Here is a 4,358-nt window from a genome sequence, read left to right as displayed (position 1 = left end):
GACAAGTGAGGAAATCCAGAGAGAATCATCAGGTCATTTTCTGAAAAGCTGTACTCCACAAAATTTGAAAACTTAAAGGAAATGGACAATTTTCTGGATAAATATCACTTAACAAAATTAAATCAAGAACAGATAATCAATTGAAATAGTCCTATAACACCTAAGGAAATAGAAACAGTCATCAAAAGTCTCCCAACCAAAAAAAGCCCAGGGCCAGATGGCTTCAGTGCAGAATTTTACAAGAAATTCAAAGAACAGGTTATACCAATCCTCCTCAAAGTATTCCATGCAATAGAAGCAGAAGGGTCTTTGCCAAACTCTTTTTACTAGGCTTCAATAACATTGATACCCAAGCCATGAAAAGACACAACTAAGAAAGAGAACTTTAGACCAATATCTCTCATGAACAGTGATGTAAAAATACTCATTAAAATACTGGCAAATCAGATCCAAAAGAACATATCAAAAAACTCATCCACCATGATCAAGTAGGCTTCATTCCAGGGATGCAGAGATGGTTCAACATACGAAAATCCATCAATGTAATCCACCATATAAACAAACTGAGAAACAAAAATCACATGATCATCTCACTAGATGCTGAAAAAAGCCTTTGATGAAATCCAACACCCCTTCATGATAAAGGTCTTGGAGAGATCCGAGATAACAGGAACATACATAAACATCATAAAAGCTATATACAGTGAACCAACAGCCAACATCAAACTGAATGGAGAGAAACTCAAGGCAATTCCTCTAAGATTAGGAACAAGGCAAGGCTGTCGCCTCTCCTCATATCTATTCAATGTTGTACTGGAAATTCTAGCTAGAGCAATAAGACAACAAAAGGAAATCAAGGGGCTAACAAATTGGAATGGAAGAGGTAAAACTTTCACTATTTGCATATAATGTGATAGTTTATATAAGTGACCCAAAAAACTCTATCAGGAAACTATTACAGCTGATAAACACCTTCAGGAATGTGGCAGGATACAAGATCAACTCAAGAAAATCAGTAGCCCTATTATATACAGACAATAAAAGGGTAGAGAAAGAAATCAGAGAAACATCACCCTTTACAATTGCCACAAACAACATAAAATACCTGGGGGTAACCCTAACCAAACAAGTGAAAGACCTGTATCGAAAGAACTCTGAGTCTTTAAAGAAAGAAATTAAAGAAGACACCAGTAAATGGAAAGATCTCCCATGCTTTTGGATAGGTAGGATCAATGTAGTAAAAATGGCAATCCTGCCAAAAGCAATCTACAGGCTCAATGCAATACCCATTAAAATCCCAGCACAATTCTTCACAGACCTTGAGAGAACAATTCTCAACTTGGAAAAACAAAAAAACCCAGAATAGCCAAGACAACCCTGCTTAACAAAGCAACGTGTGGAGGCATTGCCATCCCTGACTTCAAGCTCTACTATAAAGCTATAATCCTGAAAACAGCTTGGTATTGGCACAAAAAATAGGTAGGTAGACCAATGGAATCAAATTGAAAATCCTGAGATTAATCCACAAACCTGTGAACACCTGATTTTTGACAGAGAAGCTAAAATTATACAATGGAAAAAAGATAGCATCTTCAACAAATGGTGCTGGCATAACTGGATATTCTCATGTAGAAGACTGCAGCTAGATCCATGTCTATCACCATGCACAAAACTTAAGCCTAAATGGATCAAAGACCTCAACATAAATCCAGCCACACTGAACCTCTTAGAAGAGAAAGTGGGAGGTACCCTTGAATGAATTGGTATAGGGGACCACTTCCTAAACATAACACCAGTAGCACAAACACTGAGATCGACAATTAATAAATAGGACCTCCTGAAACTGAGAAGCTTCTGTAAGGCAAAGGACACAGTCAGCAAGACAAAAAGGCAGCCCACAGAATGGGAAAAGATATTTACTAACCCCACATCTGACAGAGGCCTGATCTCCAAAATTTACAAAGTACTCAAGAAGCTAGTCTCCAAAACACCAAAGGATCCAATTAAAAAGTGAGGTACAGAACTAAATAGAGAATTTTCAGTAGAGGAGTCTAAAATGGCTGAGAGACACTTAAGAAAGTGCTCAACATCCTTAGCCATCAGGGAAATGCAAATCAAAACAACTCTGAGATACCATCTTACTCCTGTCAGAATGGCTAAAATCAAAAACACCAATGACAGTTTGTGCTGGAGAGGATGTGGAGAAAGGGGAATACTCCTCCACTGCTGATGGGAGTGCCAACTTGTACAGCCACTATGGAAATCAGTATGGAGATTCCTCAGGAAAATGGAACTCAGTCTACCACAAGACCCAGCAATTCGACTCTTAGGCATATACCCAAAAGATCCCCATTCACACAACAAGGATGTCTGTTCCACTATGTTCATAGCAGCATTATATGCAATAGCTAGATCCTGGAAGCAACCTAGATGCCCCACAACTGAAGAGTGGATAGAGAAAATGTGATACATTTACACAATATGGAGTGCTACTCAGATGAAAAAAAACAATGGAATCTTGAGATTTGCAGGCAAATGGAAGGCACTAGAGGAAACCATCCTGAGTGAGGTAACCCAGACACAAAAAGACAAACATGCTATGTACTCGCTCCTATATGGATTTTAGATATGTATAAGGGGAGTGTCAGCCTACAATCTCAGTGCCAGTGAGCCTTGGAAACAGGGAGGTTCCCAAGAGAGATGCATGATACCCCAGAGAAGTGGAATGAGGCAAGATCTCCTGAAGAGATTGGGAACATTGGGGGAGGGGAGAGGGATCCAGAAAAAGAGAGGGGGATAAGAGGAGGGGAGAAGAAGGCATGGGGGAACAGGAAGGTTGAGTTGAAGTAAGAATAGAGGAGAGCAGGATGAGAGATACCATAATACATGGAGTCATTATAGGCTTGAGGAGAAAGTTGACACTAGTGAGATCTCCAGAGGTCTACAAGGATAACACCAACTGGCAAACTAAGCAATAGTGGAGACAGTACATTAGTAGCCCCTTCTTGATGATAAGGTTGATGACTATCTTATATGCTATCCTAGAACCTTCATCCAGTGACTGATTGAAGCAGAAGCAGATACCCACAGCTAAACACTGAACTGAACTCCTGGAACCTAGTGACAGACATGGAGAAGTGATGAGAAAAGAGGTCAAGACCATGATAGTGAAACCCACAAAGACAGCTGACTGGACAAGGGGGAGATCTTGAGTCCCAGACTGATGGCTGAGAGACCAACAGGGAACTGACCCAGACTCCATGAATGTAGTGTCAGTGAGGAGGCCACAGAAATCTCTGGGACCTTGGGTAGTAAGTAGATCAGTGTTTACCATGCTGTATGAGTGATCTTTGGGAGCCCATTCCAAATAGAGGGATGCTCTCTCAGTCTGGACACATGGGGAAGGGCCTGGGTCCTGCTCTGGATGAAATGACAGACTTTGGAGATCCCCCCAAGGAGGTCCTCACCCTCCCTGGGGAATGATGTGGGGACGGGGTGGGGGTCTGGAGGAGCTGGTGGAGAGACAAGCGAGGAGGAGTGGGAGAGGGAGCTGGGATTTACATATGAAGCATTCATGTTTCTAATTTAAATAAAAACATATATTGAGAAAAAAAGACCCAGCAATTCCACTCTTAGGCATATATCCAAAAGAGCACATTCATACAACAAGGATATCTATTCCACTATGTTCATAGCAGCATTATTTGTAATAGCCAGAATTTGGAAGCAACCTAGATGCTCCTCAACTGAAGAGTGGTACATTTACACAATGGAGTACTATTCAGCGAATAAAACAATGGAATCCTGAAATTTGCAGGCAAATGGATGGCACTAGAAGAAACCATCCTGAGTGAGGTAACCCAGTCACAAAAAGACAAACATGGTATGTACTCTCTCATATATGGATTTTAGACATAGATCTGGGGAGTGCCAGCCTACAATCTCACGGCCAGAGAGTCTGGGAAACAGAATGATGGAAGAAGAGGCACACTCCCAAGGCTAAGCACTGAGCTGAACTCAAGAAAGCCAGAGACAGAGAGGGAGGACTGATGAGCAAAGGGATTAAGACTGGGCTGGTTTAACCCCCAGAAACAGCTGACCTGAACAAGGGGTAGCATTTGAATCCCAGACTGATGACCAATCCCAGCATGGGACTGATCAAGACACCCTGAATGTGGGTGTCAGTGAGGAGGCCTAGGCAATCTATGTGGCCTTGGGTAGCAGATCAGTATTTATCTCTGGCATACAAATGGACTTTGGATGCCTATCCCACAATGACAAATACACTCTCACCCTGAACTCTTGGGGGAGGGTCCAGGTCCTGCCCTGGATGAAATGACAGACTACGGACACCCCAA

Source organism: Mesocricetus auratus, unplaced genomic scaffold (assembly GCF_017639785.1).
Source record: "Mesocricetus auratus isolate SY011 unplaced genomic scaffold, BCM_Maur_2.0 Super-Scaffold_100013, whole genome shotgun sequence".
Lineage (NCBI taxonomy): Eukaryota > Metazoa > Chordata > Mammalia > Rodentia > Cricetidae > Mesocricetus > Mesocricetus auratus.
The sequence above is the reverse complement of the archived record's forward strand: the minus strand, read 5'-3'. Positions refer to the sequence as shown.